General features: G+C 40.4%; 1 protein-coding gene across 1 annotated transcript in view; it reads left to right on the top strand.

The window, feature by feature from the left end:
• The window catches only part of nfatc1 (nuclear factor of activated T cells 1), a 196793-nt gene that overhangs the window by 56466 nt on the left and 118058 nt on the right, over positions 1-22269 (top strand). The window contains exon 8 of the transcript XR_009707389.1: positions 21807-22171. The gene's annotated coding sequence lies outside the window, so the exon portion shown is untranslated. Of the gene's footprint in view, positions 1-21806 lie in introns of the transcript that reaches the window.

Below are 22269 nucleotides of genomic sequence, written 5' to 3'. Positions count from 1 at the left end.
GGTTCTTTAAAGCCTTGTTAGATAAAGTGCCTGAAACAGTACAGTATTGCCTTTATTACTGATGTACCAATTTTAGCCATTAGTAGAATATACTCTGAGTGTCTTTTCTGCAGTTGCACCTGGGGTAAGGGTCCCTGCTAAGGACATACATGGTCTAATGTAGCAATATAATGTAATATCTGTTTTTACCAAAGAAAATCGTGCTCTCCTTCCCCCACTCTATTATGACTTTGTTATACTGCCAATGGTGAGACTGAACTCTGGACCTCCTCCTTAAGAGACCTCATCAAACACAGAGGGGAACAGAGGGGGAGTTCCTAAACAAAACTGCAAAAATTTAGTGTCATTTGCGCTCAAACCGCTTGCCGCACATGTTACCATGGGGATTTAAACTCAACCCAATGAGGTGGACTGGCTCTTTGTGTGTCACGCTCTTGTTTAGAATCTTACAGTCCTGCCCCCTTGCCTTCCGGAATGCTAATGCGGCTCGTAAATTTGTTTTCAGCAAAAAGCCTTCGAGACCAACAGGGCAGAGCCGCTCCTATCTGTCTACAAGGGCTCGTTCAGAATTCCGGTCATAATCAGACATCCAGGCACAATGTTTTCAGAAAGTACTGAATCACAAAAGAAAGGGGAAAAGGGGTGGTGTATTGCTTGTTGCTATGAGGAAAGCAGTCGAATGAACCAATCATGGAAATTATTTTTTTGATGTATTTTTTTTTTTACACTTGATTGTACACAATGATTGAACACATTCGAAATTAGTTTTTATCCGAGGCGTTTGAGGGCACCTAGAGATGTTTTTGAAGAAAGTATCATCTGTACACATTAAAATAATTGTTTAATGTTTATGTATTTGGAGCATGAGTGAACTTCAAGTGGGCTACAGTATGTGGGAAGTACAGGTTCCGTTGAAAAAGTCTTCAATCAGACCCAGCCACACAGAATTCTAATCACTTACATTTAGTCACCTACAAAGAAAAATATATACTGTACATGTCTGCTTGGTGCGTTTAAATAAACATTTCTCGTTATTTTTTGCATGCATTATTTACCCCCACACATTCCCTTTATTTTAGGTGATAGATGGAATGCATATTGTACGGTCTTTCAACAGAAAAGTGCCCATTGAAATCAGGCAATGTAGTAATTAAGGCTAAGCAGGAGAACACTGAATTGCTGTGCAAAAGCCATAAATGTCCTAGATGTGTTAAATTAGTCAAAAAACGTATTAAAAATACTATATCGGCTCTCCCGTGCAGTTCGCATTTTGTCAGGCTGAAGAAAAGCCTGCAATCTTCTGGTCAATGTTTTATTTTTATTTTGTGTGTGTATGTGTGTGAGAGTGAGGGAGAGAGAGCGCGAGAAGAGAGACAGAGAGGGAGAGAGGTGGAAAGGCTGTGAGGAAAACTGAGAAACTACAGAAATCACTGTTGACAGGTTGCCATTTCACTGCCACTCATTGTAATACGTTATTCAAAGCGTAGGACCCCAGTGAAAGAGGCCATAATACAAACTGCCCGAGGCCCTTATTGTAAGCCCTTGGGCATATTGATTTGTGTTTCTAATAAAAAGATGCTTTCAAACGTCTCCATGACAGAGGGGAAGGTGATCTGCATCTATATGCGAATCACTGTGTCCTCTTTATTAGAGTTTGTATAAGTGCGTTTTAAGCATACTAGGCAAATGAACACTGCCTTGCATTGTGCCTCTACAGGGACTGGCTATTGCTGTTTTCAGATATTTTTCAGTCTTTGCTTTTTACAAAGACCAATTGTGATATGTTCCTCTTTTTAATGTAAATATTAGAGCTCTGTATTCAGTAGGCAAATTTACATTCGGGCAAAAGGGGTGCCATGATATTATACTCGGGGGGGGGGGGGGGGGGGATTTTTCAATAAAAAGAATAAATCATACTGTATGTTAGCAGTGTGTACAGCTGAGGCACTGAGCAGGTTTGGAAATTCTTTTAAAAAATGTTAAAGATTCTAATTAAAATTTCACATTTAATGAAAAGTTCCGGTGCACTTTTAATGAATGTGATGAACTTGAAGGAAAGGACTGAGCGTTACGACATTCTGCTTAATGCGTCCTAGTCTCATAATTATAAATGTGCATAAAAGCAGACGCAAACGGGGGCTTTGATGTGACAAAAACTGAAAATAGCTGGGTTTGTGATCTAAACCAGTCACCTTAAATGCAACAAAAAAGGAAAAAATTAGTGCAATGATTTTTGCCCCCTGAAGGCCTTATATTATCCTGTATTATCTTTGATTACTTGAATTTTAGATACATGCCGCGTTACAGGTTAAATTATTGTGGAAAGCTTTTAAATTGTAGCCCGTTATGCGGTCTCATGGAAGCTCACCTGTTACAGTGAATGTAGTTCCAGCAGGCCTTGTGTGACTGGCTGCTGGTGTGCAGTCCCCTCTGTTTGAGACAGACTGCAATGGTAGCGGCCGCTGCGTGGTTTATTCAGACCCTTGAGCCCTTGCCAAAAGTAAGTTTAAACGCATCACCAATAATCCCTGCATAAACAAGCACGGCCACCCTGTTATTAGCGTGACTTCAGCCGCTTGTGAACACTGAGAGACATGGTGTATATATAAATAGGAGGAATTTATTTCTAATGGCTTTTTTATGGCTAACTCAGGACTCGGTCCACAGCCTATAAAATAGGGGAATAACTGAATGTGTGAAGGACTTTGGCCTGCTTGGATGATCATTTCGAATAAATCTAACTGATATAAGCCATTGGATTCGCAGTGCATGTTTAAAAATGGCTTGTTTTTTATTTGTGCATGCAGAATTTAACTTAATAATTGTAAAATAAATCTATGACTACAAGTCATTGACCCTCAAAAAACTGACTTTTTAAACACATGGTTATTTTCTAACTAAGCCAAGTGTAGCAGGGGCAAAGAAACTCTGCTTCAGTGAAAAACCCTGAAAACGAAAATCAGATTTCTATGGGCACTAATCACACTGAGTGGGTTTGGTTCTCATAAACAAAGAATAAAAAATTAGGCCACACTAACAATCTAGTAATTCAGTAGCACGTGGACACGGCGCTATTTATTCTTTGGGATTATGAATGTGTACGCAACGCCATTGACCCCTTAATGAGAGCCCTTTGATATTACAGCTGCTAGCGATTAAGTTATTGCACTCCTTAGCCCGCAACCTCCAATGTAAATAAACAGCAAATTTGCTCTGCTATTGGAAGGGAATATGTTAAACGTTGGAATAACAAGCCTGATTTGGACATCTGGTGCTGCATTAGAATGGCACTTGTTGCCCAAAATCTGGGTAAGGAACAAGTCAAGAGCGAGAACATGGTGTTGACAGGCCCTCTGCCACCACCAGGCATTGTGTGGAGGCCGTGTCCGGTGAAACGTTACAGGCCCAACCTTCCGGCTTCTGCGTCCCATCTGCGTTTGCAGCTTTGCATTCATGACCTAAACGCGGTAATTGCCGATACAAAAGTGTAGTTTCGGTGGGTGAGCGTTCTCTGTTGATCATCTGGTTATGACAGAGCTGAGAAGGTGCGAGATTTCATTTTGACAATAGATTGGAGACTAATGGCAGCTATATGCCTTCAGGGGACAAATTGCATGTTTGCTTGTTTGGTAATATGGAGGAGTGGAAGTAGGAGAAAGTTGGGGACCACTGTTTCCCAACATGCACCATGTTCTTGTCCATAGTGGGCCCCGCCTGGACACTGTCCACTGCGACTTGTCTTAGACAATGTCCTTTGGAGCCCTTACCTGAACACTATCCACAGGTGCCCTCACCTGAACACTATCCACAGGAGCCAGGGCCTGAACAATGTCCAGAGGAGCCCTGTCTTAACACTGTCCGCAGGTGCCCTCACCTAAACACTATCCACTGCGACCTTGTCTTAGACAATATCCGTTGGAGCCCTTAACTGAACACTATCAGGAGCCAGGACCTGAACAGTGTTCACAGGAGTCCTGCCTTAACACTGTCCTGAGCCAAGAACAAACTATTATATCAGGGAACTGCCAATGTGAAAGTATCAGACCACCTTAGCAGGGGTAAAACTTGGAGCGGCCAGGTTTACTGAAAAGTTTTCCCCTGTTTTGTTCAACCCCCTCAGTCTTAAAAATGCCAGCTCCCACTTTCTTCCCATTGCTTGTAATCACTAATCAATCTTGTTGAATACATAGTTTTTTAACCTTGACTTTCCTGATAAAGTTGGGCCTGTCGATGCGAAAGGTCATTCCGAGATGTTAATTAACCAAGAGGGAAATTAACTAACCAAGGGTTTAGGTGTGACATTTGCACAGAAAGGTGATCCCACTGAAGCTCCAGTGAGTGCCCTACCCCCCACAACGAAAGTCAAGATGAATATAGGTTATATTTAGAACCTAAAATGCTACATCTTCAAATTAATGCAATAAATCGAGGAGTAGTCGGCAGACATTATTAGCACACATGTCAGTGATTGTTCACTGTGGAACTGTTTTGACGCAAGTCCTGCCTGGAAATTATCAAGAGCTGTCTGTGAGTAGAGCCTTGTCAAACTGTTATTTCTTCGACTGCATTATTGTATTATTTCCATAATAACAATTATTATTTGGGTTATAAATCTAATACCTGTGTGTTCTTGCGCGTCTGGTGGTGTAATGAGTCATTGTTAGCTGTAGTAATTAAAGCTTTGTCATTGCACAAGACCATTACTGCCTCCTGCTGCCAGCAAGAAGGCAGTACTATACCTACTATACCTGAACTAACCTGCAATAAAAACAAGTAGGTTCAAAAATAATGCAGCACCATCATATTTCACTTTGTAAGTTTAATACATTGACAGCAGATGTTGAATAAACATAAAAAAGACCATCTTAGCTTATTGAAAGTCAGATTGAACATTAAGGAGAGGCTAATTAAGGAACACTGACATCATTGTTGATTCAGTTTTAATCATTGCCATATGTTAAAGGATGTTCTATATATATTTTCCATAAAAAGTGGTATATTGTAAACGCTGTGGTACAGAACAGGCTGTGGAGAGAGGTTCAATTATGCAGGCTGTGATTCATATTTACTATTTGTGTTCCTGTTGTGATCCTGTTTCTTGTGGGATATTTCCCTTCAACTTCGGTTAAACATTGTTTGACTGTAAAAAATAGCATAGCCACAAATTTTTGAGGACAAATGTTGCCGTCTTTTTTGGGGAAATAATGATTTTTTGAATCATGCAGTACTTTGTGTTACATGCTGGTGGGAAGGGTTGCATTTTGGCTTTGCTTTAAATAAAGTTCTGCATTTTGTGATCAGTGTAATGAATACATTCTATTAATTATTATTATTATTATTATTATTATTATTATTATTGGTAGTAGTAGTGTTATTAGGACCATTATTATTGCTATTATTATTATTATTATTATTATTATTATTATTATTATTATTGTTGTCGTTGTTGATTCTCACACTGCTCATTAATTTTTTGTTGTTGTTGCTATGTGTTAATATATAATGTTGTTTTACCCTTGTTTGGTCAGTTGGGAGTAGCTTCAGAATGAAATGAGACTGTCTTTGTGTCTTACCTTTTTCATTTTCTTAAATTGGACACTGACATTTCTGCACTGCTCTCCTTACTTTCCTGGCCTTAAATGCCAGAGAAAAAACCTGAACAGAAGATTGTACTCAGCTGCGGAATCCTTGTGTGCCCTTTCTCATAAAGGCTTTCAGTTTGCCTAATTAGCAAGCAGCGCTAAGGGCTCACGCAGTATGTGGAATAACACATTCCCACAGAGTTTGACCTGAAGACTTCCGAGTGCAATGGTCATTTTCGCAGTTTCCCACAACAACATCTTCTCTGTCCCCCATATTCGACTTAATATTTGTCGAGGCCGACAATAGCACATGGGGTCGCGACATGCCATCCTAGCACAACGGAAGAGCTGCTGGATATTGTGGCTGGCAGAGCCCAGATCTGCCCTTCGCTTCCTCCGTATGACTTTTCATTAACTTAAAATTAGTCTGTCATTAGTGGTTTTGCCCTCTGATGTAGAAAGCGAGGGACGGAGATAGCGGTTGCGGAACACAAGCCTTTAACCCCCCCCACCCCCCCCCCCACGGCGATCTTTCTGGTGCGTTGTGACCCTCTCCCACCATCTGGTCCGCACGGGGAGTGCCACTGTCATCTGCAGATAATTAGTGTCACCTGCACATTGCGTTCGGCGATAAACACGCCGCTGTTACCAACGGCAGCTATGCGCGCGCCTGTTTAGACAGTCCTGCCGCTCGTGGAGAAAGGGCGCACTGGCTGAACGTAATGGAAGGGTGAGCTAGTCACCGAGATCAGTAATTAGACGCCCGTCCCGGGGATCGACATGAAAAGCCACTTCTCAGCGGGCTGTGCTTTCGCCAGCGTGCGCTGGAGTGGCGGTTTGCAAAGTTCTGGAGGAAGAGTGACATCGGAGAATAAGTTTGACACTCGCTGGCTCCTGGTTTATTGTCAAAAAGTGCGTGTGTGTGTCCGTGTGCGATTGTTTTAGGGGTTTGTCACATCTGAGGCTTGTATTCCATAATGTCACATATATACATTATAGCATACATAACAATGTATATGTTATTACATGTACAGCAATATATGTCTGTCCTCCTCAGCCAACAAAAATATGCTTCCATTTTCTTTTAACAAACATAATTTTCTTGCCCATGGCTTCTTATTCCTGCTTACTGTGTGTTATTAGTGTGAATGGTCTTAAAATTGTGCTCGTTAACCTTTTAGGCATATTTTGACCTTCCATGTGCTGATTGTGTGTGACATATGGTTTTGCACTCAGATGTTTATGCTGCAAAATCATTGACCTTTGCATGTACAGGAAACCCTTCTGGCCCCATATACAGTATCTCAAAAGATAAATACTTCCCGTCAAATATTTATCATAGGATCAGGAAGCAACAGGAAGATATTAGTTGGAATTAGGCCTGTCTAAAATTGCTACATTTCTCTAAGCAGAGAATTCCAACTGATGTGACTAAAAGTTAAGCTTAACCGCAATGAGCAGTTACGTGTTGTGATTGCTGGTCTCCTAAATGTTGAGACTTACATCCTAAAAGTGATTATTGCAGTATTTTTGAGAATTTAAACATATTTAAACATAGCTGTTTCCTAGTATATTTTGACTTTGGCTGTTCAGGAACAGCTTATTAATAAAAACAGGCTTTCTAGTCTATTTGGCTGGCCATTTAGTTGCAGTTAAAACAATATTTTGGTTATGTTGTTTATCATTTACTGAAAGCAGATAACTGTAATTATTAAATATGTAAATAAAGAAAATGCATTTTTGAAATATTGTCAAGAGTCAATATACACTCAGTGAGCACTTTATTAGGTATTTATTAGACTTCTTTTTTAGACTTAAGTCTTCTGCTGTTGTAGCTTATCCACTTAGAGGTTTGACAAGTTGTGTTTTCAGAGATGCTCTTATGCATACCACTGTAATGTGTGGTCATATGCCCTATTGTCACTTTCCTGTCAGCTTTGACCAATCTGGCCATTCTCATCTGACCTCTCTCATTAACAAGGCATTTCTCTCTGCAGAACTGCTGCTCACTAGATATTTTTTGTTTTTTTGCGCCATTCTCTGCAAACTCTAGAGACTATTATATGTGAAAATCCCAGGAGATCAGCAGTTTTTGAGATACTCATACTCGCACCAACAATCATTCCACGGTCAAAATCACTGAGATCAAATTTTTCTCAATTCTGATGGATGATGTGAACATTAACTGAATCTCTTGACCCATATCTGCATGATTTCATGCATTGCACTGCTGCCACACAATTGGCTGATCAGATAATCGCATGAACAAGTAGGTGTACTGGTGATCTTAATTAAGTGCTCAGTGATTATAGATGATTATGGTTATGATTAATATCATATATCAACCATCATATTTATCATTTTAAAATAATAGCCCCAACCCCCATGTGGCACTCAACATCCTTGTGTTATACCTCTGATTATTAGTCTCTGCAGCCTATCCAGAAGCCAGTTTTGAGTCCATCTGGTGCAATCTCCTCTAACTTTGAATTAATTTCATTATATCATAGGAAAGTCTTCACACAATATTTCAAATATTTTATGGTAACTGAAAGCCTCATTATAAAATCCAAATATGCTACGTCATGTCAATATTCAATAAATCCAGATTTCCAGTTCCATCACGCTGACTATCTTTTAATCTGTAAAATAGCTGTAACTTAACCCTAATTATTGTTTTCCATATTTATTCACTGAATATTTGTTGAACTAACAGTCTTGTAGCCCAATCCTCTAAAAGTGTGTTCTCCATTTGTCCCGTCTCTAATTTCTCTTCTTCTTTTCCCATGCCAGTTATACGACGTGTCGCCTGGCTGCTTTCACTAGTAGTTATGATGTCAATTGATAAAGCATTCTTTTCACTTGCACTATAGCAACTGCCAATTGAGGCTGAACTCCCAGGCTGACGGTTTCCTCAACACGGACATGTCTGACTGGGATTTTCCATTTATTCAATGGTTGCCTTGACTGGCTTTCATGCCGCTGTTCTGTGCAGCTGAGGGAAATTCAATATTTCCAGGAGGCATTGTCAGAAGTGCCAATATCGAAAGCAAGTATTGGAGAATGTCAGTACAGTACAGCTGAAGCCACAATAATGGTTGTTTTCCATCTTTTTTTTATTTGAATAATTTGCCCCTCTACTCGTTGATTTTGTCTGATCCGGTTAATGGCTTATCAAGAGCATCTCCTCGGCTGATGAAAATGCAGTCAAATCCGAGAATGAGCGGCAACAACGCGTGACAATAAGCTTGGTCTTTCAATGTCATCGATCACGATTTTTCTTTTCGCTACTCAGTGGCCGTGATTAATCCTGCCTGTTCTGTGCGTACATAGGTCATGTGTTATGCGCTATTTTGTACAGTCTCCTTGGAATACTTGTCTGTCTGTCTTTCTGTCACTCTGTCAGTCATACAGAGGGAGGGCCACAGTCTCATTTTCAGCTTGGTCTAACATCATCGTGCCACTGGTGCTACGGAGCAGGAACAAATAGAAAAATCTAGATTTTATTGAAACTCAAAGTCAACTTCACGGTTCACGTGCCAAAGGCCGCTAAACGGAATTAAACTCGATACTTCATTCTTCGTTTTTAATATTGCGCCTTTTCTCTTTTTTTGTGCTCACTGACAGACGTGATTGCCTTCTACAATGAAGTGTAAAAGCACCTTCATAAATGCACATCTCAGCATCGCGGACACTGTTTCCTTAGCATTAGTAATGTCAACAGAAACGCCTACATTAATATAAGCCGTTTGGACTCTTTCAAACAGGAATATGAGCGGGTTCTTACAACAGGAAGGTTGACGGTACTCAATAAATGTATCAATGAATAAATATATGTTTTTGAAATAAGCAAAAACAATTTGGACAGGCCCGGTGTTACATAACAAGAAGCTGTTCTTCTCTAGCTCAGCTCCAGCTGGGGGATTTTGTTCCCGAGTCCGGGTATGAAAGAGGGGGGACCCCCAAGCCATGCGATGGCGCATGCTGCGCCCCTTCACAGGGAATTATATTAATGTATTTCACTTGTAATTTGGGGAACAGGAAAATTCTCCCCGATTTGGGGGGCTAAGCTGTCCCCAGTGGCCAGAGTGCAGCTGATAATTGTGAGCTGGATAGATGTGTATATCAAATAGTTTACAAAATGAAGCCAGCTGTGTTTCCCTGCATACTGTGGCTTCCTGACACGCATCATTAAACCTTATTAGCTACTTCCTTTTGCTGAGATCCTCGCCGTCCTCCGTGCCACATATTAACATTTTCTGTCCCTCCAACTGGAAATTATTCGCTTTATTGTAGAGTGTCAACTTGCTCTAGTTTCTGATGCGCCTGTAATTGGTACCTTGGAGTATAATCATTGTGAAATACTGCGCAGCGCTTTTCTGTATTTGGAGATTAGAGCAGATTGTGTCCCTTTTCTCTTCTTTGCTCTCTACTTTTCTCTGCTGCACGCACACATTCAACACCTTTTCCCACAGGTCTCTACTCCCCACCCCCCCGCCCTTTGCTAACGATCCGTTTATGGCAAAACGGCTCACAAAATCAGTTCAAACCCGTGGCGGTAACAGGTAAATAAGAGGGTTTTTTGGTTCTTTTTTTCCGAGCTTGTGCATACATTTTCTGAAAACCGAGGCTAATTCTTTTGTAATGACACTACTGACAACAAAGCCAAAGTGGATGGCAATTGAAACGGGTTACGTAAATGTTGCTGTTAGCTGACCGTATGGCAACTATTTCATTTAGGTGCGCTGCTGGTGTCAATTGACAGACAGAATATTCCGGTGCATTATTTGTATGTGTGCGTGTATGAGTGAGTCTGTGTGTGTGTGTGTGTGCGTGTGCATGCATGTGTGTATGTGTGTAAGTGTCTGTGCCTGTGTGCAAAAGCATTGCATTGGCTTAGTTATTTTCAAAAATATAATCTTACAGTTCAGCTGTACAATATTAAATCTTCATATACCTTTCAGTAGTAGTAATAATAAGAATTAATTTTATGACTCAGTGCTGTTTAGTGATTCTTAACAAAAATGGCAAATCTCAGACCCTTAAAACAGCTCCTCTGTACTCTTTTGTGTTACAGATCTCATCCCAAAGTGTTTCAAGAGAATGTGTATTTACTTCTCGCAGGCTTTCAAACCTGAAAACAGAGTATAAAAAACGTATCGATGTTCATAAAGACAGACCTGGTGCATACGAGGAGAGAGCAAATTAGAATTAATGTTGCTCGAATGAAGTCTCACTTCTGAATTCTGTTTAAGAAATCCATCGCTTTCTCAACTCTATAACCCGGCTGGGTAATTGCCTTTAGATAATCATAATCAAAAATCAAATTGAATTTTGGTGCAGAGGATTAACATGTTCTTAGCTTCAGTGGAGACTATAAAAAAACAAAGTAATTCACTTTGAAAAGGAGCAGAGTGATGCAAAATAGGAATTTGAGAGAGACTCGCATTGACATATGGAGCGAGAAAACATAGAAACATACTAATACAGCAATGATGGAAGTTGAGGGGACAGCAAAGGTTACTGGAGGAAACCCAAGTTGTAGTACAACTGCCTTGCTTTAAATAATGCTCTGTGGAAGGCAGGGCTTGTTGATGTAGCTCATGTTATTGCAGTAATTATTCTCGATACCTGGGTGGTCCAGTGCAAAGGGAAGTGCTGTTTACAATTGATAGCTTCCTATGAAGAGAGAAATATTAATAGCAGACTGGTATGGTGCCTGTTGAGACCATTAACCCTTTTAAGTCCAAGAATTTGTATATTATTATAATAATCCATTGATTAAGCTATGCTTCAAATAATGTATTTTGTATAAGTGGGAAGTGCTTCTTCTTGTTAAAATACCTCCGTTACAATTTAGTTTGATGTATGGTCAGGTCAGGTTGTTGAAAGTTTTTACTAACCCCCCTGAAAAAAATACTTTTTTCTTGTACAAGCTGTGCATTATTTACTTCAGATAGCAATATCCATGATGCAATTATGAAGATTCATTATCATCATGTGCATCTGTACATTTGTCTATGTGTGTGGCATGTTTGCTTTTGAAGTAACTTCTCGCACCCACCCCCACCCCCTTCCAGGATCTCAGAACAGGAAACAATGCTCTCCACTTTGAGAGCTCCCTCTCTTCCAGTGATGCAGTGTCATCTTTCATGTGCAGGTGTTTGTTATTACATCAACTTCCCTGGCGAACTTGAAGTGTTGCCTTCCAACTCTCTTCGGCAAATTATAGCTGGGATGTGGATCTTGCGGGCCACCATCTACCGCAGTCCTAATTGTTTAATTGAAGCCATCGTCTTAGGTCTCCAGGTATTACAGGTGTAGATCAGACTCTAATTGAAAGCTAGCTCTTAAAGGCTTCAGAACTAGCTCTGGGGGTTTGGACGTGCCCATCCCTGATATATAAAGACAGAGTTCCAAGGACTCGGAATTGGAGTCACTAGAGTGGAGAAAAGCTGTTAAAATTGGAAGAATGTGCATTTCCTGTTATTCAATCCTGGTCTCATTCCAACCACAATGTTCAGTGTTTAGAGAGGTTTTTTGAACAAAGTAAAAAAATAATAATAATAATAATAATTAAAGGTAAAATGCATATATTGGTAGCTCATCATGGCTTGTTTCTGTAATGATACTGCATGTCCAACCAAATGCTTTTCCTGGATTTCAAATATCTCATATTAGGGCATCCAAGCAGCAATGCTTGAATTACGACTCGAATTTGTACTGGTTGTTGTTGTTGTTGTTATCATACTGCTTTTCATTGTCCTGACCATATGGCCCCAATTGGCTGAATGGTGGAGGTAAAATATACTTTGTCACACCCTCACAAACTGTAATAAACACGTTATTGCCTTCAATTTTCTGTTTTTCAATAAACACATCTCATCACGAACCACAAGTTTGATTGAGATACATTGTTTTGTATCAGACCTTTTCTTAAACACCTAAGCCTAAATGATTTTAATTAATTCTGGACTTCAAATACTTTTTTTCCAGAGAACTTAAAATGAATTCCTCACAGTAGATGAGCATGTTAGCCGATGATAGCGAGGTTAAAGTATTAATGGTTCTGCGCAGGGTAACCCTAGATACCCTTGGCGCTCGGTGCGTATGATTGTAAATGAGAGAGCCGCGTAGGCAGGCCCTCGGTGTTACTCTGGGCGCTCCGGCGATCAATTAAAGGCAGACAATAATAAATGTATACATTTAGACTGATTTCACCCTTGTGACGAATGATTTTACCCTTGAGCTATTGACATTGTCTGGAAAAGCGGGAGCAGTCCCTGCTGAATATTCTGTCTGACATTTCACAGTCCTCAGCTGCGAAGCAGGACCCGGCGACTGAGTTAGTGGATATGCTCATCGCGAGAAAGTGATTTTTTTTTTTTTGTTTTTTTAATTTTTCACACACACAAAAAAAGACCAATTCCAGAAAAGCCAGATTAAATCATTCCTTTCACTTTTAATGGGATTTGGATGAATAGAGTAAAATATGCACTTTGCATTCATTGATAGCATCTTTAGGTTGAGGTAATTGAGTCCTTTCTTCCCCCTCTCTCTCTCTCTCTCTCTCTCTCGCTCTCTCTCCTTCTCCTCTCTCTCTTTCCCTCTCTCTCCCTCTCTCTCTCTCTGACTGAATGAATAATGACTTCATCTGATCCTCAGCGAGGCTTGAAAACTTTGCTTGCCTTTGTCAAGGCAAAGGGGTCCAGTCTTTGAGACATGCTCCCTGTCTGCTACCCTTAATTTTTCTTCATTTTAATCCTCCGAACCTATTTTTCTCAATAATTCAAGCATAAAGCGCCGTAGTGGCTGGAGGGACAGGGGGGGGGGAACCGGAGAGATATTTGTCCCCGGCGCTCTGCGTTTTTAAATACAGCTGATAAATCAAACGCCGCTCCCTCCGTTCCCCAGTTCTCAAGGGAAGGCCCAGAGAGGGCTCAGGAATGCTGGAATTCTCTCCCTTGTTTTCGACCATTTAAATATAGTCTTCTTTTCAGGCCTTTTCTTTATGCGGAGAAATGTTATGTTTTGCTGTTTTGGTAAGTGCGGAGCGGGAGATAAAAGGAGAGCGGCGACGGAGGTTTTTCGCCAGCCCGCTTTGGCAGAGGGGGAGAAATCCTTTCTGACATCATTTTCCCACATGCCTCAGTGGCCCGGAGACGCACTTGAGAAAGAAAAGAAAAGTTTCGACTTTTCAGAGAGAGGCCATTTCAATATGGGAACTTTTTTTTTTTTCACCCTCTACCCCCACCACCACCCCCCCCCCCAGCCCCGCTCCCCGTCCCTTCTCCAGTGCTATTCAGAGAGGTTTATACAAAAATACATTTTATGGTTTAACAGAGGAGTGACACAAACACTCTCGGGTCCTTCTGTGTGTTTCCCTGCTTTGCATGATAATGGGGCTGAAGTTGGGACGGCCCCCGTAAGTGGTCACATTGATTTCGGCTCCTGTATTTTTTCCCAGGTTCTGTGTGTGTTTAAACACACGGTCCCCATGGAGTCTCGGAAATAAAGAAATGAGGAATGTTTATTATTGAGCTGGACTACAGTTTTCTACAAGTCTTGTTCAGAGACATTTTTGTTCATGTGAATTTGTCCTCTTCTGCTTAATTTAGCTAAATATAGTTGGACTATGTAATTTATTCAACATATTAACGATCGTAAACTGTATAGAGTATAGTCATATAAGGCTGAATTCTTCTTCTTCTTCTTCTTATTATTATTATTATTATTATTATTATTATTATTATTATTATTATTATTATTATTATTATTATTATTATTATTAGTAGTAGTAGTAGTAGTAGTAGTAGTAGTAGTAGTAGTAGTAGTATTCCACATGTTTTTTGTAAGGTCGGAATTTTCTGTTCCTAAGGACTTCCTTACTGAAAAAATCACCTAATCAATTCAATTACACATAACATCTGCATTTTCTTTCTCTCCCACTTTGAAAGATGAGTTTAGTTGTGTCTGCTGTCCCTACCCAGGTTGGTCTTCTAGCCCTGGAAGCAGCTGGCTGTGGCTCCACCTGTAGCCTCCGGCCCTACTGTCCATTACTGGGCAGGTGCTCTGTGGCGTATGCTTTGCTCCCAGAGAACATCTCCAGCCTTTGTGGCACCGTAGGCGAAATTGAGGGGGCGGGGAGGGGGGCCGTGCGGGTGTGGTTTGGGGGTAGCAGTTGCAGTCCGGGAGGTGTGGGGAGGGAGGGGGGTGGGGGTTTGGCCGACTAACATGAATACAAAGTGCTCCGTTTTCCCACTTTTTTCCCCTTCGGTTGGTGCCCCCCTGTACAGACGGCACCCGAGGCGACCGCCTATATTCCCAATGCCTACAGCTGGCCCTGCTTGGACCCACAACCTCCTCTTCCTCTTGCTCGCATTGCACGTATTGTACGTATTAGTTGTTGCCATCATGTTGCCATCGACCCCGCCAAGCTTCTGTGTGTGTGAGTGTGTGTGTGCATGTTCTTATTAGCATTACAATAAGAAGACTCACATGTTAGTGTTTCACTTGTAATTCAAATACACATGCATTGTCTAGTTTACGTGACCTTAATTTGTATAATTAACCAGTATAGTGCACGTTACCATCAAAATGAGATGGCTGTGTTTGCCTTGGTGTTTCATTCACAAGGATGCGACCTCCATTCACCACAACATGATATGCTGCCCCATTTTAGTCATGGCGTGAACATAGTTTACCTGAGAACAGACGTTTATAAGGAACAAAAACTCTATGAAAAACTAGCGATGGTGCTCTAGAGAGGTGTCCAAAGTGGCTTTTAAAGACAACGGAAACGGAAGTTAGAGCAGAACTAGCTCCTGTGATATGGCAAAAATGTGAGTGAAACCAATCTTTTTGAAGGGCGGGGAGTCGGTTTGACTGATGTAAAATGAGTAGGGGAACGTCAAATGAGGATGCGCGCCACAGTCTGACAAGAATATTGATTGGAGGGGAACATGAGCGACATACAAGCCCACTCTTACACGAAGACGAACTATTACAATTTCATATATTTTTGGAATGTATACTTCAAGATGAGCTCGTATGGTTCTGAAGAATAGACTAAACTGAAGACAAAGTGAATGTTGATTCTTCTTCTTTGAAGTGACAGTGGCCCTGGCTCACCTGAACGAGTCTCGGACAGGGACAGGAAAGATCTGCATTGCAGCAGCAGTCTCCGCAGGGCGCCGGTCGCCCGGATCGTCACCTTTTCTCGAGAGACGGTCGGCGAGCAGCGCGGCAACGGGGAGACGAATTGGAGTTGTTGGGGCTGGGGAATGTCGCGGCACTAACATAATTGGAAGGTGGCCGCCTTATGACTGCAAATTGGGTCTTGCGCTTCATCAATACGCGTTTTGACAAGCGGGCGTCCATCACCGCGTTCCTGGTTTTTTTTTTTTTGCCGCGACAGAATACAAAATGAAGTGTCCCAATAATTACATTACAGGTCCCTTATTGTTGGACAAGAAAGCAATATGGTATAATTAGGTTTGATTGGAGTGCATGTTTCCGGTACGATCCGCGATGAACGATGTTGCTATAGTGACGCACATCTGTGGCCACCGGTGCGTGAAACATAAAGCCATTCATTCGACAAGCCAAGACATCTGTTAACTGCGAGGATGCAGGGCATATTGACACTGACCAGAAATACTAGACGTGGACTGATAAATGAACTAATGGTGCTGAAACGCAGAGAGACAGATCATTTGTTCTTAATCTGCTGGGAGGGTATTAATCTTCTCACTGGTTGCGTTTGAAAGGGCCATTGTCAAAGGGAACGAATTGAGGAGGAGTTTTGCGAGTTTCACAACTCGTCTCTGGCCAAACGGCCAATTAAATAGGAGCGTGTCCCTCAGCACTGTGTCGACCGGGAGCACAGCACTGTTTGCCTCCAGTCTGTCTCACCGCAATGCAGTTCCTTACAATTCAAGAATTTCAGCTTTTTTATATCACAATGTACAGGCATCGACAGTGTTGCAGTTATTTAATTATATTGAATAACAAATAATGTAGTATGTATTCATATTGATCACTAGGAGTTAAAATACGATGCATTACGCTTAGATGGAATACATATCAGTGTTAAAGAATTCGAAGTTGGTTGTTGCTTGTGGGTGAATAAGTATGATCTGCAGTAAGAACTTTTTCATGCTCTCATACGTAGCATTACAAGTGGGCCGTTGCTGTTAATGCTGTGGAATCAAGGGCAAAATACACTGAGTTAGCACTTTATTAGGTATTTATTAGACATATTTTTTGGACGTATTAAGTCTTTTGCAGCTGTAGCCTATCCCCTTCTAGGTTTGATGCATTGTGTGTTTAAAGATGCTCTTCTGCATACCACTGTTGTAACGTGTGGTTATTTGCGTTATTTTGTCACCTTCCTGTCAGCTTTGACCAGTCTGGCCCTTCTCCTCTGACCTCTCTCATTAACAACAAATTTCTGCCCGCAGAACTGCTGCTCACTGGATGTTTTTTTGCACCATTCTCTGCAAACTCTAGAGACTGTTGTGCTTGGAAATCCCAGGAGATCTGCCGTTTCTGAGATACTTAAACCACACTGTCTGGCACCAACAATCATTCCACGGTCAAAGTCACTTAGATGACATTTCTTCTCCATTCTGACATTTGGTCTGAAAAAAGCTGGACCTCTTGACCATGCGTGCCTGCTTTTATGCATTTAGTTGCTGCCACGTGATTGGCATTGACAAGCTGGTGTACAGGTTTACCTAATAAAGTGCTCACTGCGTGTACATTGAGATTTTTTACTCAATAAAGTAATGGGACCATATATTATATTAATTAATTCAGCTATTCTTGCTTCCTTTACAGTTAATAAATAATTGAGTAAGAGTTCTGATAGTATAGATTACAACAATGGTACTGCACAAGTTGCACTCTCTCAGAAAGCCAGTATTATCTCAAAGAAGGTAAGGATATGTTTCTTTCTCCTTAGTTTATGCGAGACATGAAATCAGTCACAGGCATGTCAAGGGTTTGATTTTCCTGTCTGGCCTCAAAGCACAGATCACTGTCTCAGTGGGAGCTCAAGACAACTTAACACGTTTTTGAAATTCTATAAAGTGAGTCTTTAATGATATGACAACATGCTATTGTCAAGTGAATAATATGCATTTCTTTTTAGAGGTATGACAGAATAGTGCTTCAGCAAATTCCCCCCTCATATTTATATATATTTTTGATATCATGGTATGTTGAGTGCCTCTTCAAGCTTTCTGCTTACAAACATGAACATAAACAAATAAAATATTTGTTTTGAAAACTGCAGGAAGTGACTTAGCGAAAGGTATTATCTGCGGTATGCGGTGTGCCTTTTAGTTTGGTTTCTCCATTTTTTTCTGTTTTTGTTTTGTCCTGTTTAAATGTTTTTGTCCAAGATGTACACAGATAACATTTGTTTAGTCCGTAGTTTGTTTAGTCTTTGCATGTTATTGTTATTGCTATCATAATGATGATAATGATAACAATGAATATTACGATGATTAAAATAACAAAATGGTCTACATGCAGCCTTGCCTAAACAGAGAGTGGTATTTGAAATGCTCCCCATTGGTGCTGGTACCTCGATTTCCACAGGTTAAATAGCCCTTCCTTGCCAACGTAAAGCGCGCTTTTGCAGTGCCCTAAGGGTGAAACGGTGCAGCTGAAAATGACAAATCAGGGTCTGTTTGGACCGCAGAAAAGCCAGCTAGAAAACTCCACTCGTATCCATGAATCTGGCAATAGATTTTTTTTCTTCTGTTTCTTCCACCAGGTGTTTATGTGTGTGGTCCTACCATTTATTAAACGGAAACTCACAGTGGGCATCGGAACAAGTAAATAGGGCACGCGAGTTACTACGTGTGCTGTATTTCCCCACACCAGCGCTGACTCGCTTAGTCAGTTTTGCTTTGATTGATGTTGTCCTAAAACGAGACCAACGCACATTTTTAACTCTAAACTACATCTCTCAGTAGTCATGTAAAAAAGGCATTGAATGATTCAGTGCATTCAGGGCTGTTTATTAATGATCTTGGTGAACTGCTCATGAGATCCTCTTTATCATTATTAAGAGCAGCTTGAGTGAATAGAAAAGAAGGTAAATATAAATGATAAATGTATTTGCATCAAGCATCTCAAAATGTGATCTAAAAGATATCTCTGCTATACGGTATACCAACAGTATGTCCAAAAGCAGAGCTAAATAAAACGTTGAAGAGATTCAACATTAATATCACATGTGCCGAGGTACAGTATACACTAAGCCTGTAGGAATGGCAATGTGTCTTAAAGGAAGAGGAATGGGTTTTTGTTGTAGTCCTCATCGTGTGTTTTGCATTGCCGTTAGTCCCACCAGGACTAGGAGTTAAAATCACCTTTTGTGCAGAAGTATATTTCCTTTAGATTAGGCGGTCTGAGAACACGTAATAAACCTAAGTGCTACAATTAGGAAAAAAATTGCTTTTAAAAGCTGTCTGCATCGGAGGGCTGCACTGAAAATCAGGTGGCCTTAAAGATATTAAAGTAGCCTATTAATCCTGTGGAGCAAGCACTTGCAAGAGGTAAATAGAGATTAAGTTAAGAAGCAATGGGAGTGCATGCCTCTTTTTAAAGGAACTTGATAAACAGTACCCCTAACGTAACAAATGGCTTTTTGATATGGAACGAGAAAGCCTTTTCCTCAGTATGAGTGTCACCAGACCAGAATGGTGTCCGTTACAAATTATTTTGTGCATGACATCTGAAAGTTCCCTCACTGGCTAATGTGGCTTAAAATATAAATGAAATTATAAACCTGTGTATGCATGTGTGTCATAATAAAGCTATGAAATACTTAACTGCCATTTTTTAAAGTATATAACTATGTAAATATAAATATGTACTGCAATATTGTTCAATTAGACCGTGCAATCCATAAATATTTGGACATTGGATTTGAAATTATACAATTAATATGAGGTTTAAGCACAGTAAAGCAGGCCACCATGAGGCTCAAACATCTGAAAAAAAATGATGAGAGCCATCACTGGTAAGTCAACCTGGTAGACCAGAGAAGACCACAGTAGTGAATGACAAAAGGATACTTTCAGCTGTGAAGAAAAAAACCCCTTTCATCAGCCAAACATATCAAGGAGACGCTCAAGGATGTAGACATAGATGTTTTAAAGACTATCATAAAGAGAAGTCTACACCAGCATGAAATCGGAGGGTTCATTCCAAAATGAAAATCACTGGTACAGTAAACCTCAGGAACAGAATGGCCAGGTTAGAGTTTGCTATAAAAAGTACATTAACAACTGTAGAGTTCTGTCTTTTGGACAGTTAACCTGTACCCAAGTGATGGAAAGAGGACAGTGTGGAGAAGGAAGGGACCTGCTCATGATCCAAAGTACCCCCACCTGAAATCTGTGAAACATGGTGTAGGTCATGTTATGGCTTGGGCATGTAGCTATGGTTGTTACTGACTCACTTCTCATTATTGAAAATGTGACTGCTGATGGCAGCTGCTAGATTAATTCTGAAGCGTGCATGCATGTATGTGCTCAGATCAAACCAAATACCATGACCCCGAGCATACTGCTACAGCAACCAAGTTGTGTAATCCAGCAACCAAGAATGTTCTTGACTGGTCAGGTCAATCACCCAACCTGAATACAACAGAGCAAGCGTCTCACTTGCATAACACAAGACTTAAGGCAAAAGACGCCCCCAAAACAAACGGGAACCACAGACAGCTGCAGTACAGGCCTGGCAGAGCATCACCAAGGAAGATACCCAGTGTCTGGTGATGTCTGTCATCAAATGCAAAGAACGTGCAACCAAGTACTAAATATGATGACTTTATTTAAGATTGTGTTCATTTGTCCGATTACTTTTGCTTCCCTAAAATGGGGGAGCTATATATAAAAAGGGCTGTAATTCCTCCACGGATCGCCGGATATGGATGTAAATAACATGAAATTAAAGCTGACAGTGTACTCTTTAACCTCGCATTCATTGTTTTATTTCAAATCCAATGTGCGGGAGTACAGAGGCAAAACAACAAAAATTGTGTCAAATACTGAAGTGCACTGTATATTTCAGTAATTATTGTCCTCATTTTTAAATTTTCAGCAATGTCATTCAATGTAACTGATAGGAAAATACTATTTTGGACCATTATTTGGACTGTATTATTAGTCAAGTGCATTATATCTTAATAATATGCTCTAATAGGCTTGTCAACAGTTTGGTTAACAGACTATGTGGGAGCAAAACTGCCTCTCAGCAATTTACTGTTCATTTAAAGTTAAACCACTTATAAACCACTTGGTGTATGTTGTATCTGTTTGTGAATCTGCATTTCTGTGGAGTATTTGTTTATATATTTTTGCTGGTGGTATAACAAATTTATAAATAATTCCTTTACTGTATATATGTTCCATCAGCTCAGGGAGTATGAAATACTCATGTGCATGCAATCGTGTTTTACACAAAATAGTGTTTTCTTTTTATTTTGCCAATGTCTAATTGCGTTTACTTTTAAGTGATGACACTTGAACATGTTGCAACAAAAAAATGTGTTTTGGAAGATTATGGTTTAGAACCGTGAGTCACGGTTGGCTGGCATTTAACATAGACCAATCAGAATCATCAGCTACTGCTTAATTCCAGTTATTATTCTGTTTGAACTTTTGCATATGGGACAGGTGGGGGGGTGGGCCGAAGACGTCTAAATGACATTTTATGCTTGATTTCAAGCTCAGCCCGTCACTCTTATTCATGCGGGTTGGGAAATGTAGTTCTCATTATTAAGCATATTTATAGTCAATGTGAGAAACATGCCTGATTCAAGTAGATGCATTTCTGAACCGGTTACTTACAGACACAGTGCCAAAGAATTAGGGTCATATAAGTCTGATACACATCTAAGTCTTCTGCCTGTACTAATATATTATAGCACGTTCAAGTGAGAATTCATGGTGATATAGGAAAGATGACAGGTGGTGTTTGTGCAACATTTCATTGAAAGCAAAAAACTACATGATTTACAAATGTAGATTAACATGGAGTAACATTGCTGGCATTTACAAATTTAAATAACCTATAATTTAAGGTTCTTTCTTGTTTTAGCTTTTTTTATTAAATGAGAAATATAATGAGATTTTTGTGTATAATCCAAGTTTTTTTTTTTTTCTCTGTACTTGTAGTAAATATTTTTTCTTCTTCTTTCAGCAGGGCAGCGTTCTGGCTGCTAAACCTTTACCGTTTGGTTCTGTTGAAGGGAGACCTGGCTAAAGGACTACACCGCAAACTCAGCAAACACCCAACAGTTGTTCTGTGCTGAAACCATCTGCCTGGACACTTGTAATCTCCAGTAATGAAAAGCGCCTGTCACTTAGTACGGTGTGGCGGCAACGATATGGTGCCATCGATTAGCATGCCGTCATTTGCGCGCTCCTTTATTATTGAGATGACAATAGTCCAGCGGGTCCACTGTAATGCAACACGCAAATCTATTATAACCTGATTATATTTCCCCCCTGGAAGCAGTTTGTGACAGAGGGCATAATCTTTAATGGAATTTGTGTGAAATTAAATTATACAGGCATCAATAAACATAACATAATTCAGAAGAGTAAATCGGCTTAATTTATTTGACGGCGTAATGGCACCGGTGTTTGGAGAAGGCAGACAC

This window comes from Conger conger, chromosome 1 (genome assembly GCF_963514075.1).
Source record: "Conger conger chromosome 1, fConCon1.1, whole genome shotgun sequence".
Classification (NCBI taxonomy): Eukaryota; Metazoa; Chordata; class Actinopteri; order Anguilliformes; family Congridae; genus Conger; species Conger conger.
The sequence above is the reverse complement of the archived record's forward strand: the minus strand, read 5'-3'. Positions and strand labels throughout refer to the sequence as shown.